At 35.7% G+C, this 15872-nt stretch overlaps 1 protein-coding gene across 1 annotated transcript in view; it reads left to right on the top strand.

The window, feature by feature from the left end:
• The first annotated feature begins 3273 nt into the window (after positions 1-3273).
• LOC120625416 overlaps positions 3274-15872 on the top strand; it is a 54675-nt gene continuing 42076 nt past the window's right edge. Inside the window, exon 1 of the mRNA XM_039892478.1 lies at positions 3274-3407. The gene's annotated coding sequence lies outside the window, so the exon portion shown is untranslated. The remainder of the gene's footprint in view (positions 3408-15872) is intronic.

Here is a 15872-nt window from a genome sequence, read left to right on the forward strand (position 1 = left end):
AGATATATTTGGTACTTTAGGCACAATTCGGGCAAACTGACCGTCACGGTGTATGGGCGACAACAATGCCTGAGTCTGCCTAAGACCTGGGGTTAGCTCATTATTTTTTTGAAATTTGGCACTTATGTTTTTGTCTTCTTTTCACAATAATAATTATCTCAGATAATAAAGGAATAGAAGTACGATTCGGCCCTATCTATGTAGTTACCCGCCTACCGACAAAGACGTGCCGCTAAGCGATTTAGCGTTCCGGTACGTAGTCGCGTAGAAACCGATAAGGGCAGCTATATAAAACCCATACGGTTTAATATAGCTGCTATACCCTTACAAGGTTAGCCCGTTACCATCCTAGACTGTATCATCACTTACCAGGTGAGATTGCAATCAAGGGCTAACTTGGAGTAGTTTAAAAAAAAAACTGAAAAGTTAGCGTGTATGCTGGAGACGGTCATGGAATACTTTTTATCCCGGATACCAAACGGGAAAAGGTTTCGCTGGATTTAAAAAATGCCTTTGTTATCTATGGACTGCTTCACAGCCAAACCGAAAGGTCTACCATTTTCTCGGTCCTTTTTCTATTTAATAACACGAGAAAAAGATTAGACATAATCACCAAAACATTAATTGGATCAACATCGCTTAACCAATTCTATCGATTGATATGCGCTTGCGCAGCAAGAATTCATCAGTATTAAAATATTATCTATTGTTTATTATTGTTGTCTATTGTTTACCGGATGGTGAACGTGTCTTATCACTGAGCTCGGGCTCTATCTATGGTCTATTATTATTAATTATTATAATAGTGATGTCTGCCTCGATCGTCTAGTGGTTAGCATGTTTGACTACGGAACACGATTTCTAAGATCTGGGTTTGATTCCAGCCAAATATAGTTAATTAATCGGTAGTTTTTGATTAAGGATTAGTATGCGAGTTAAGGCTTTCGTACGTAGTACGTGTTTTCTACCCCCGTGCCCCGTCGAGCAAGTTTAGCTGACGGTCTCGAATATATCACTAGTTGACAAAGCTCTCGTTTAAGCGTGGTGGGTTTAAGCTATATAATTGAGAAAAGATATTTGTTCCCAGCAGTGGGACATGGCTGATAATAATGACGATAATTGAGTTTTGCAGTTCGCAGACTAACGTTCTCTATGGGCCCGGAGCACTTAATTCTTTACTCCAGACTTTTTTGACATAAAAACGCAACACCAAACATTATTATCGGAACGATTTGTCGTCCGGGAATCAAATCCAGGTCCAACAAGTCAGTTGAACATTAGGACCTGTTTATTTCACTTGTTCTTGAAAATGTTGACCGTGGATATTAGTGATTTAAATAGAATCCAGTATTTTATCCTATCCTGTCCTCTCGGAGATCGAAAGATCTTTCTGTTGTTAAGGTCGACCGCATACCATAGCTCCCGTACAGTGTCAAACTAGGTACCTTACACATATAACTGACGTACCATAGTGTTACCACCATAAATATATTTTGACGGCCGATTGGCGCAGTGTGCAGCGACCCTGCTTTCTGAGCCCACGGCCGTGGGTTCGATTCCCACTACTGGAAAAATGTTTGTGTGATGAGCATGAATGTTTTTCAGTGTCTGGGTGTTTATAATATGTATATTCTAAGTATTTATGTATATTATTCATAAAAATATTCATCAGTCATCTTAGTACCAATAACACAAGCTACGCTTACTTTGGAGCTAGACGGCGATGCGTGTATTGTCATTGTATATATATATTTATTTATTTATTTATAGGAATATACAAAATATGTAGCTACTTTGTGAATAGAAATCTGTCGTTTATTTTAAACAATATGAAATAAGCTATAAATTTTACAACTGGACACTCCTCCGCAGCAATAAACTAGGAAATCTACCTTCTCCTACAATTCAATTGAGTTGAATTGTATTGAATTATAAATGTATACGCGACATGACCTCTTTAAATCGAAGATGTTTAATGTTTTTGTTAGTTACGTAGATAGGACAAAGCATGAGAACTTTTTTCTATCGGGAAGATATATGCCTATCTGGCAGACACTTATATAAAATTCCTTCTAAAATCATATACACTTATGTAAAGAAGCGTTGTTCCAAAAAATATGATATAATATATACGCTGCTCGTATTTTTTTTTAGTATTAATAATAAAACCGCTAACCACGTCCTTTAGTCCGGAACACAACAATGCTGCTGGGCGACATAAATAAGCATGGTGTTACAATAAAAATATATTTATAAATAGTTTAACTTAAAACTAAGGCCACAAAGCACACATAAACATAGCATTTTGAAATAGCACGGTCTCGGATTTAACATAAAAATAATTAAGTATTTTGAATTAATAAATATTTAAAAGAGTTAATAACATAAAAGTGTGAACAAGACGTAAAGAAACAAAGAAAACTATTAAGACTAATTGATCAAACACAATCAAATAAAATAAATTTATAAAATAAATAAATAAAATAAATAATATAAATAAATACTTACTTGGGGATACTTACTTCCCCAGACGGACTAGGTCGCAAACGCTCTACTTTTTTTACGTACACCACCACGGTACATACGAGTAAAACGAATTTGAACGTTATTTTCTTTTTAAACAATAAAAAAGCCTCTACAGTAGTACTGATTTTATGTTTTGAACTATGATAAGTGAGCTAGTGTTTATGAGCCAACCGAAAGATTGAGTTAATTGTTTCCATTTAAAGTTCTTATTTCCGCTCGCTAAAATGTCAAGTTGGCATAATATAAAACTGACTCAGTCCTTCTTTTTAATGAAGCCGGCATACTAAACAAACAAACTCAAATAAATATAATTCATAATCAAACACGTACAGTTCTTAATGAAATTATTAATTATTTACTATTACAAAGTATTTTAATTCACACATGGTGTTTCAATAGAAAATATCACTGATCGGTATAGCTTTTAAAAATCAGCCGATACGAACCCCTACGATTCTTATTTACATGCTCCATAAAATTGAGGTATGAAAATGTCCGCTTTATCCATTAGGTTATTCTCTTTGCCATGCCTACATTCCTCTTCCAAAGCCCTTTATGTAAATTATAAAATCGCTTTTAGTGTTTATGCGATAACGTCGAAAATTCAATATCAATTGTACTCGTAAAATTGTTGTTGGAAATAAAACCTTGTGACATATATATTTAAGTAGATTTTTGCACGTAATTCAAAAAATAAATAACAGAATCAGCTGCTGTTTCCCATACATCTGTCAGTTGAGGCGCGAACGCTGCGCGCGTATGGGCGTATGTCAGATTTCCCGCCCTTTCGCGTTCGAAATTCGAATTCACGTTCGGAAAACCGTATCTGAAAATTTATTCCGTGAAAATAATTCAACAAGGAGTTTCGTAACTTTTTCCTGGTAAGTTTGAAAGGCATTACCATTTTTGATAATCGCGAAAGCGTGTTTATTTATTTGATGAGTAATTTTGCATAGAGATAGTTAACTAGCTGAAGAAAATAAATCCTCGCGGAAGATGAACACAAAAGCTAGTTATCAATATTATTTTCAATTAAAATTACTAGCTTAATATGATCTTAGTTATTTTTACTACATTTTAGACTAGTTTAAGATAACAGCTGGTTTTTAAAGTGAAGTTAACAATTTTGCAGTAGGTAATTAAGCAGCGATTTTCTATATATTCAGTAGATATTTATTGAAATAAAAACCTAGACTACTTACTTTGAATTTGATAGCGTAATCTGTGTAGATTACAAAAATAAACAGAACAAAGGCACTTGCAAGTTTTTTTCATACTAATATAACTGGTTTAATAAAATTTTATATTGTTTTTTTTTTAAATATTGGAACAGATAATTCCGAAATACATACTACGTAAAATGTTTATAAAGATTAATTTCGTAACGTAAACTTAATTTATACTAATCCAACCACATATTTTATGAAAAAATGTAATTTTAAAATGTAAAAGTTGAAAAACGTAGATTACAAAATTAAATAGAACAAAGGCAATTGCAAGTTTTTTTCGTACTAATATACCTGATTTCATAAAATGTAATAATTGCTTTTTTAAATATTGGTACAGATAATCCCGAAATACATACTGCGTAAATTTTTTTTTTATTTTTTCCAACCGCATTTTATGAACAAATGTAAAAGTTGAAAAATAACAGATTTCAAATTATGTAGTCTGATATCGTAGTGGTTTTGATCGTGTATAAAAGTAACGGGATACAATCCCATTAGATATGGAATGTAGGATATTGCCGCCTTAACCCACTTCCTTAATAGGAAGATGGAGGGGAAAGCCATGCATCTATTGACGGTCAAGGGCATTACAGCTATTAATGCACACGAAAAGATGTATAACTTTCCTTAACTAACGGTTAGAAAATTTAAAGATTTAAATTACCTCAAAGAAACTAGAGAGGGTTCCTTTTTATAAATTTATTTTAGCTTTCCTTTAGAAATGTATAGATGTTTTGCGTTACATTTATGGAACAAATGAATATAAAGAGATACGGGAATAATATCCAGCTTTTAAATACACAGAACATAAAGTAAATTTTAAGTATTTAGCTCGATTACAAATTGTACATATTCTTTAGTTTTGTTCTTGAGTGATCCATCACGCCTGGCCCAGTGCGAATTGGTGGACTTAGCATTATGCATAGCATATAACTCTGAGGAATGCAGGTTTCCTTACCAAGTTTACCTTCACCGTTGAAGCACGTGATATTGCTTAAAACGCACATAACTTAGAAAAGTTAGAGGTATGTGCTGGGATTTGAACTCGGTCGCCCGAAAGTGAATCCAAGTCCTACTGGGCGATCACCGCTTAAATATATTTTATCACAACTATATTATTATTTAACAACTTTTTTGTCAAATGCTCATATATCCAGGGAAGAGTAGAAAAAGGTTAGTTCTACTAAATTTAATCTACTACCTAAAGATTTAGAATTTTACTGATTATTATCGATTTCATGTATTAGCATGGGGTCCAAAGCTTCTTGACACAAATAGCTAAGTCAAAGTCCTTGGGTCCTTTCACCCGAATCAGTTCTCCTATTAATGCATAGGATTATTATAATGAGAGTAACCGGAAATGTGACATCTGGTAAGTCGGGATGAGGTCAACGGCCTTGTTCGGCTTAGACTTTACCGAGATGCGCTTGCGCAACCGAATACGATGCGTTTTCTTAGAACTGTGATTAAATTATATCTCGTTATTACTATAAACAAGTTTTCTAATGTTTGTGACGTGTTTATAAAATAGTTTAATTTAAATTATAGTTTATGTTGAATATCATATATAGTTTAAGAATAGACTGGATAAACATCAAAAAGACAAAGAGCGCAAGAAATGATATAGACGCATCAGCGAAAGCTGCTTAGTCTATTATATAATAATAATAATAATAATAATAATCCATTTTCGAAAGGTATCATTGTTATTTATTGAATAACATCTTTGTTTTAGTGCTATGATACCCAAAGGGCGTACCCCAGATTGCTAGGGTTAATTGTTAGGGAAAAAAAATTGAGAGTCATCGAAACGTAAATATGGGTCAGTGATACGTTGATCTTATTTCAGTTGGTCTAACTAACATTCCATGTACAATTTAACCGAATTCCATTTATTAGCCAAAATTATAGTCACTATAATTATTGTTTTCTATTATTGTAGGTCGTCTGTCACAACTATTCGGAGAGTAGATGCGTGCCTTATCTTATACTAATATATATAACTAAGGAGTTTGTTTGTTTGTTTGCTTACTTGAACGCGATGATCGCGGGAATTACTGTTCCGATTTGAAAGTTCTTTCAGTGTTGGATAGCTGAGCTATCATCACGCTGAGACCATTAGGAGGATAGGAGGATCATAGCACCAATGAAGAATGTTTAAACATCAGGTTTTTATCGTTTTGAAAGCTTCCGTAAGTAACGGTTAGTTTCAATGAAATCATGTATGACAAAGTGGTTCCACTTTAAAAGTTCTAAAAAAAAGTCATCTATCTTTTAAGGTAGACTTATACAAGAACGAAGTCGCGAGGGACCGCTAGCATATTTTATTTATACAATAATATTGTGTTAAGAAAATTATTAGTTATCTGAAACATCAATACACATAAACTATTTTTTTCACGCCCATGCGTTATTGTCATTTTTTAAATTCTCACATCTCAAATGAGACATATTTACACAAAAACAATGCGTTACGGTACGGCGACGTTTCGGTGCCGCCTGCGACACGGGATACGGTATATGGTAATTCTAAAACAATAAGCGTCGACAATGAGTCCCATACAAATCGGTTCAGTGATTCCATTGTTTACGAAAACACATCAACTCTCTCTAATGTATTATTTTAAACCGGTTTCCTGTAAACTGAGATAGGTATGGTAGCTCTCATATTGCACTGAAACGCATAGTGTCGGTTTTGACTGGCCGGGAGACATTTTTCTCCACAGGGAAAGGACAAAATGTTTACCTTCCCCAACTGTTTTATCCACTAACCGAGCAATCATGGGTGGAAATAATAATAGTAGTGGAATTAAAACACAAACGCACGGGCTTCGTCTCAAAATTATAAGGGTTAAGGCCGTTGTCCACCACGCTAGCAAAGTGCCCGGATTCGTATACTTCACGCCTTTGAGAATATTAAGGAGGACTCAATGGCATATTTCACCGTTAATTATATCAACCTATTACCGGCCCACTACAGGGCACGGTCTCCTCCCACAATAAAGTTTTAAGCTGTAGTCCACCACGCGGGCCCAGAGCAGATTGGTGGACTCCACACGCCTTAGAGAACATTATGAAGAAATCTCTGGCATGCAGGTTTCCTCACGATGTTTTCATTCTGATATTTTAATTGCTAAAAGCGCACATTACTTTTAAAAGTTAGAGGTGCGCGCTGTTATTCTAACTTGAACCCCCGAAAGTGAAGCAAAAGTCCTAACCCCTGGGCTTCCACTGGTCAAAGCAACCGTTAAAGCAAGTGTATTTATTTGCTTGAATTAAAAAAATCAGAGAACTCCTAAAAGTGCTTGGGATCAAACTCTGTTAAATGTGTTAAACGCTAGACTATGACCGTTTTTTTACTTGTAAGTTTAATTACAACGTACATAACATAACGCCCTTGGGGCGCGGCTGACTCTCACTTGCCGGTTTTTTTATCATCTACTTTTTCGATGCTTTTAATTTTGCCAGCCAATAAAACAATGAGATACAGACGTCACGACAGAGTAATTTGCTTCTTGTGTTAGGAAATAGGGAATTACAGCAATTTTTCTATCATAAACCCGATGATTATATTAAAAATATCAACAAACCGTAGTTTGTTTACTCATACATAGTAAACCCATAGTGCTTATAAAATAGAATAAATAAATAAATATTATAAAACACACATCGCCATCCAGCCCCAATGTAAGCGTAGCCTGTGTTATGGGTACTAAGATGACTGACGAATATTTTTATGAATAATATACATAAACACTTATAATAAACAGATAAACATTCAGACACTGAAAAATTTTCATGTTCATCACACAAACATTTTCCAGTTGATGGAATCGAATCCAATCGAACGCCTTTGACACAGGTAGCAGAATCGCTACATACTGCGCCAATCGGCCGTCCTTTTGATAATAATGGCTACATGGCCTTTACTAGATTCTCAGACAGACAGATATGATCTGGCGGTGACGCGAGTTTAACAAGATCAATAATTATCGAAACAAGCACGGAGTTGATGAGAATCCGTGTTAACTTTTTTTTCCCGCCTATTCTCACTCACTACCAATGAGTAAACAAACGACTTATGGTTTGTGAATATATTGTCCTATACATATATGTCCCTTTTCCGTTAAATATCACTACGTAGTGGTAAGGACATCCATCAAAGTCATAATGTTATACTAATGCGTCGAATTATAATCGTTCATTGTTATTTGAAGCTCGATCTGAATATCGGTCGACGAGTTTTGGTTTACGATTACTTACACCATTTAGAAAATAACGAGGCATTCTTCTTCAAAAAATTATCGCGGTTCTATGAAAAACGTCTGCCTTATTTATGAGATTAAATTAAAAATATAACGATTATTAATATCGTGAGTCATGTAACAGTATCGGTTTAAGTACAATCTGTATCTACAAGCCACTCTACCGACAAAGACCTACCGCTAAGCGATTTAGCGTTCCGGTACGAGGTAGGACTGCATCATCGCCAGTGACGTGCACTGGTTTTCTTAATAGGGTATGCATACAGCATAAAAATTGCATACAACGGAAAAAATCCTGATCTTATTCGAATTACATATAAATAATAATAATAATAATAATCATAATAATAATTAATCGCTTGGTTGTTGGATCAAGGGTGGGATACAGAAGGCAGTAGTCCTTGAAACGGCGCGTATTGTGAGGAGGTTCCTCACTCTGGAGCCCTGACCACCGGTTGCTTGGGTATTCAAAAGCCCCGCAAGCGGAAAGTGGAAGTTTTTTTTTTTTTTTTTTTTTATAAATTTTTAATAGTGTTTTTTAATTTATTTTTAAGCATTGTTAATAATTTGAAAAAAAAAAAAAAAAAAAAAAAAGAAAAAAAGAAAAATAATAAATGATAGATAATCATAATAATAATTTATTCACAAGAATGTAGGTACATACAGTTTTTAAAATGTAAAGTAGTTATTATAATATTTATACAAACAAATGCGTGCCTCACAAATTATATTGGTGTGTATGTAATAAATGTATGTAATGGTGCCATTTAAAATCTACTGTCCCTGATTTAGGTAAAAACCTGTGTTACAAAAATTGCAGGGTAGGCAGTTCTTTTGTGCATGTACGAAGTGCACGTCACTGATCATTGCTTAGCAGTAGGTAAGATTGCAGTCAAGAAATTCTCCTCCAATCTGCACTGGGTCAGCATAGTTGGCCATCATGCCATCATCATCATCTTTATATCAACATTACCGGCTCATTGCAGAGCACTTACCTCCTCCTACAATTAGAAATGGTTAAGGCCGTAGTCCACCACGCTGGCGCAGTGCGGATCGGCGGACTCCACACGCCTTTGTGAACATTATGTAGAACTCACAGGCATGCAGGTTTCCTTACCGACCCACTGCAGAGCACTTACTTCATCCTAAAATTAGAAGTGGTTAAGGCCGTAGTCCATCACGCTGGCGCAGTGCGGATTGGCGGACTCCACACGCCTTTGTGAACATTATGTAGAACTCACAGGCATGCAGGTTTCCTTACCGGTCCACTGCAGAGCACTTACTTCCTCCTACAATTAGAAGTGGTTAAGGTCGTAGTCCACCACGCTGGCGCAGTGCGGATTGGCGGACTCCACACGCCTTTGAGAACATTATGTAGAACTCTCAGGCACGCAGGTATCTTCACGATGTTTTCCTTACCGTTGAAGCAAGAGAAGTTAATTTTTTAAAACGCACATAGCTTAGAAAAGTTAGCGGTGCGAGCTGGGATTCGAACTCGGCCTTCCGAAAGTGAAGTCGAGCTCTTACCCAATGCGCTATTACCGCTTTGATTGTTTAACAAATAAATAAAATAAAAAACTGTTTTTACTTACGACGTATAAGGCAAGACTTAAATAAGTAACGCCTAATCTAAGGAGATTCCTACGCATACATCAACCTCTCACCAATATTTAACACCTAAGAGTTAGTGAAACGTAATTTTTGTAAATAATTCCTTAATCATTAGGCATCCGATTTAAGCGTTTCTTAGGTACAGTGAAAAAGGGTATTAGTATTTTAACTAGTTTATTGGAGCTTTGGTGCTTGTCTTATGAGAAATATCCAGCCTCGCTGAATCTAATCTTTTATTTTTTAATTGTGTACGTAACTAAATATACTTTCGATATTGCTTAAAGATACATTAGTATAAAACTAAAGGTTTAGTCCCAGAAAATAACACATTTTTTTTAGTTCAAATCTCACGCAAGAAGACATTAAACATCCGAACCACTTAGTTTCATATCAAAAAAACCTGTACCCATTATGATAAAACGTGTAAACGGTGCACTAATCGCGTGACTCGTTCCCGAAATGGGTTCACGCATTCCATTGGTGAAGATTCTGTCCTTATCCTGTGGTGGACACTTTCGATTACTGAAAACGAAGCCAAAAATATCGCTTTATATATTATTTTAAACATAGGATCTGTATTGATAGATATATAATAATAATGAATAAATGCGAAGTCGTTTACAATTTTGACGGCCGACAGTGGGCAGCGACCCTGCTTTCTGAGTCCAAGGCCGTGGGTTCGATTCCCACAACTGGAAATTGTTTGTGTGATGAGCATAAGTGTTTTTCAGTGTCTGGGTTTTTATATGTATTTTCTAAGTATTTATGTATATATAATTCATAAAAATATTCATTAGTCATCTTAGTAACCATAACACAAGCTACGCTTACTTTGGGGCTAGGTGGCGATGTGTGTATTGTCGTAGTATATTTATTTATTTATTAAATTTTTAAACGCAAACTATAAAATCGCATACTATCTCAGTTGTAATACCGCTTATAACTACACTATGGCAACGACTTCGCATTTCGCAACATACGGATATATAAGTTTCTGAGGGTAGATTTTTAATAATTTATATGTATACCTTCATAATAAGTTTAATATGATTGCTAATCAAATAATATAAGATCAATATGATTTCACTGGAAGTGAATATGTAAAATTATTCTTTAAGAGAAATAAATGATTTTTTAACCTATAAATAAATATGATACGACAACACACACATCGCCATCGCCAAGTAAGCGTAGCTTGTGTTATTTTTTTTTTTATTTATTCAATTACAATGTCATATAGATTACATATTTATTATATTTTCAAAAGAGAATGTCAATCTTAATGTATACATTTGAAATAGAAGCCTGTGGAGGCGCTGTAACAAGATTGAGTTATGGGTAGGTAATCAGGTGACTGAAGAATATTTTTATGAATAACTAGCGTACCCAGCCCGCTTCGCCGGGCTAGATTTTGCTTTATGTTATTTAAACAATAAACTTACATCATTAAATTTTTAATTAAAGTCTCATAATATATTAAATCATTTATTTCTCTCCGTATTCATTCTCTTCTATTATCTTCTCGAGCGGGTGCAGATCATTATCTACACCCATGTACACCCAACAATAGAATAGAATAGAATAGAATAGAATTTGTTTATTTACCAGAACAACACAAACAGACTTACATACGGAGTAACTTAAAAATTTTGTACTTAATTATAAATAGCTTAAGTCTATGATGTGTCGTGCCAATAAAAAGGTTCTGACTCAGCTTAATGCTCCGGATACTAATGTACCCACAACGCTGGTATTCTGTCAATAGAATATCATCATAGTAAATAAAAGCTGTATTTGACAGTTTACAGTTTGACAGTTCAAAAATAGGAGTGCTCCGATCGTCACCAAATTTTACAGGATTACCCGCCAGAACAATCCGGAGATTCCCTGAAAGTTTCATTGAAATCGGTCCAGCCGTTTCGGAGCCTATACGGAACATACCCACACACTTTATCTTTTATAATATATAGATATACATAAATACTTATAATATATAGATAAACTCAAACACTGAAAACATTTATTTTCATCGCACAAACATTCTCCAGTTGGGGGATTTAAATCCCTTGGACTCAGAAAGCCCTCTGCGCCAATCGGCCGTCCAATCGCAGTTCCATTAAACCTAAAGTCCCAATCGGTTTCTACGTATAGTACCGGAACGCTAAATCGCTTAGCAGCACGGCTTTGAAGGTAGGGTGCTAACTGTCAGACCAGTCCAGTCACGGCTCCCGCGCTCTAACCTAGCTAGTTAAAAATATAACTTTATTCTTATGATAGATTCATAAAACCATAAAAAATAATAAAATTTAACAAAGAATTAAAAAAATAAACCGCCCTAACAATATGTATAGACGGCCGATTGGCGCAGTGGGCAGCGACCCTGCTTTCTGAGCCAAGGCCGTGGGTTCGATTCCCACCACTGGACAATGTTTGCGTGATGAACATGAATGTTTTTCAGTGTCTGGGTGTTAATCTATCTTAATATATATAAATCTCCTCTTCCTCTTAAATGGGCACACCGTGAGCAGTCTGGTCCAACTTAAGAGATAGGATAGCTTAGATCTTTAATTATAGTCGCAATTTTATTTTATTGCAAATTATTTGTCTATAATTAATTGACAGTCACATGTTATATATATACTACTATAATCATTTAAGGTTTAGCGATACTGAATACTTTAAAAACAAAATGAAACGCAGACGAAGTCGCGGGCAACAGCTAGTATATTATAAGTATTTACGTATATTATTCATATAATTATTCATCAGTTATCTTAGTACCCATAACACAAGCTATGCTTACTTTGGGGCTAGATGGCGATGTGGTATTGTCGTAGTATATTTATTTATTTATTTATGTTATATTTGTTCCACTAAAAATTAGCCCTTGACTGCAATCTCACCAGGTGGTAAGTGATCCTAAAGTCTAAGATGGTAGCGGGCTAACCTGTTAGGGAGTATGGTAGTCATATTCTAATAGGTTTCTACGCGACATCGCACCGAAACACTAAATCGCTTAGCGGCCCGACGTGTCGGTAGGGTGGTAACTAGCCACGGCCAAAGCCTCCCACCAAACCAGAACAGAGAAAATTCAGAAATTATAAATTCCCAAATTGCCCCTGGGAATCGAACCCGGGTCCTCCTACTTAAATTCACAACGCTCATCGCTCGTCGTCATAGATCGTCATATCACTTTACCATCAGTCTGATGCAGTCAAGGGCTAACGTATAGTGGAGTAATATATAGAATAGAATCGAATAGAATTTGTTTATTTATCAGAACAACACAAACAGACTTACATACGGAGTAACTTAAACATTTAGTACTTAATTATTAATAGCTTAAGTCTAAGATTTGTGTCGTGCCAATAAAAAGGTTCTGACTCAGCTTAATGTTCCGGATACTAATGTACCCACAACGCTGATATTCTGTCAGTACCTATTTAGTTGAGGGAAGTCCGGTTATGAAATCACATATAAAAAAAAAAAAAAAAAAATAAATAAAAAATATATAAACTTGATAAAAGAAAGTAAACTTCATTATGGAAAGGAGATGAAAATTAATTTTTGTTTAAGTAGTAATGGAAAAGTATGTTAGTCAGATAATAATTTTTAGTTTTTTTAGTAGTTACTATTGTAAGATAGTGCCACATTAGATTTTTGAATGTTCAGTATATAACGATATCACGAGTAATGCGCGCAACTCGCAAGTCACACGCAAGACTATCGCAACAATAGGCAAGGTCGTTGCAATGTGCATCTGACCTTGCTGATAAGCAGCGGTTACCGCGCGTGGATCGATATAAACGATTGTTACTGATTTGCCCTCAACAATGTCCGATAGTGTGTGTAAACATTACTTTTGTTTACACGGTTTTTTTATTACATTACTGGTCATAGGAGCTTTCGATATGTGGGTTTACAAAAGAATGCTCAGAATTATAGGGGTGGAGCAGGTAAGGAACACTACAGTTTTACAGAGGCTAGGCAATAATCTGGAAATAATTAACTATTAAGCAAAGAAAGTTGGAGTTTGGTCTGATTATGAGAAACAATAAATATGAACTCTCATTTGCTCATTATTCAGGGGAAAATAGCCAGCAAAAGACCACCTGGCCCAAGAAGAACATCATGGCTAAAAAATTGACGCCAATGGTTCGGGAAAAGTACCCGATCTTTGTTCCGTGCAGCTGCGTCCAAAGTCCAGATAGGCTATCTGGACTAATGGTTGCCAACCTCCGATAGGAGTCAGCAGTGCAAGAAGAAGATTACTGGTCAGCCCTGGACTGTATTCTTTCCTGGTAGCAAGTTAGGTGGAAGCGGGCATACCTGTTTGGGGGTATGGAACCTCCAATCGTTTTCCACCCGTCCTCGTACCGTAACGCTAATTAGTTTACGCTAAAAATGCAAAACGCTTTTTCTTTTGTGGTAACTAAAAAATTTCTCACCAGACCAGACCAGAGGAAATACGGATATTCTAAAATACAAGGCCAGTGATAAATATACTGGTCCGTGTGGAAAATCCCTCCCGAAAAGTCTATTCTTCAAAAAAAACTGAAGAGTCCGAGAGGCGAGCGATGCGAGGACGAGAAAGCGGATGACAGTTTGTATAGGAAAATAAACTTATCAGAACCTACGAGGTTTAAGTCGTTATGCACTGCTAGTATATTACAAGGCCATAGCGTCAAAAATCAAAATAGAATATCCCTTTTATACTTTCCCTTTCGTTTGCTCTCCCGTGACGTGACGTGATGCGGTGATTTACTCACCGTGACCATTAGCGTCACTCTCGCTACTGATTTGTCTTGATTATGGAACTTGGTTTATTATTGCTTGGCAAAGAGGAAGCAGGTCACCTTTTTCAGAAATCATTCAGAGACAGCGGTTGGCGCAGTGGGCAGCGACCCTGCTTTCTGCGACCAAGGCTGCGGTTCGTTTCCCACAACTGGAAAATTGTGTGTTTGATAAACATGAATGTTATTCAGTGTCTGGGTGTTTATCTGGATATTATAAGTATTTATGAGCATTATATTCTTAAAAATATTCATCAGCTATCTTAGTACCCATAACACACGCTACGCTTACTTTAGGACTAGATGGCGATGTGTGTAGTGTTGTAGTATATTTATTTATTTATCTGATGTTAAGTGATTCGCCCATGCACAGCTGCAGCACCAGAGTTGCCACTAATGAATTGGCCGATTATCATCATCCTCAATTCAACCGATTGTTGTCCACAGCTGGACATAGGTCTTTTGTTACGAGTTCCACAAACCACGGTGCCGGGCCGCTTATAAACGTGATATAAGTCGCGGCCAACAGGAATGATGACAGTAACAAAGAATCACTAAAATATTATATTTATCTAATAATATATGATGCATGTATTCGAAGCGAGATTGTTATTTATTTTCAATAAATAAAACTGCAATATCTCCATCCATCTGCCATGATAGGTGAAACGCCGAATTCATAATTATGACGTCACGTCGTGTAACATCATGTAATGTGCCAATAAAAACCGAAATAAAACCTTACAGTCTTTAGAGGTACAATATGTATTGTCTCTGAGACTTATCTGTGAAACCGAAAACCTAATAGTTTTGGAGTAAACGACTGCAATAGTTTTTACTGAAAGAAATCGAATACAGCGTAGGAACTATGCGCGTGTCGGTATTTTATCTACAATAGGGTTGTCATAAGTAAACTCTTAGAAGGTTTTGAATTCGTTTGTATGGAAAAATAAATATGCATCTTGCATTTCATATTTTTACATGGTGATTCCTTATGAAGTATACTTAAGCATCCTTTAATATTATTTCGTAATTCTGTTACGCGTTGTATAAACATAATTTTGTACCGCTTGAACTTCAAAAATCTCTGCGTATATGAAGTATTTTGAAATAAATATTTTTTAGCTATGGAACAGGGCCTTACTAAAACTCTGATATGCAATTCGTCAATTGAAACTCTGCCACTGATGCGGGACGCTGTCTCCACTGAGAAGAAACCAAAATTTGCTCACAGATAACAGCTATTGTTAACAGTTCGTTTACATCACCGCACCTCCAGTTCCGCCCTCGCGAACATTAGTGGTTTTTTCTGAAGTTAGGGCACAGTGCGGTGACCTATAAACATTGCAGATTATATAAGTACAGGTAATATAAATAAAATATTAAATAAATAAATATAATACGACAATACACACATCGCCATCTAGGCCTAAAGTAAGCGTAGCTTG

Source organism: Pararge aegeria, chromosome 7, assembly GCF_905163445.1.
Source record: "Pararge aegeria chromosome 7, ilParAegt1.1, whole genome shotgun sequence".
Lineage (NCBI taxonomy): Eukaryota > Metazoa > Arthropoda > Insecta > Lepidoptera > Nymphalidae > Pararge > Pararge aegeria.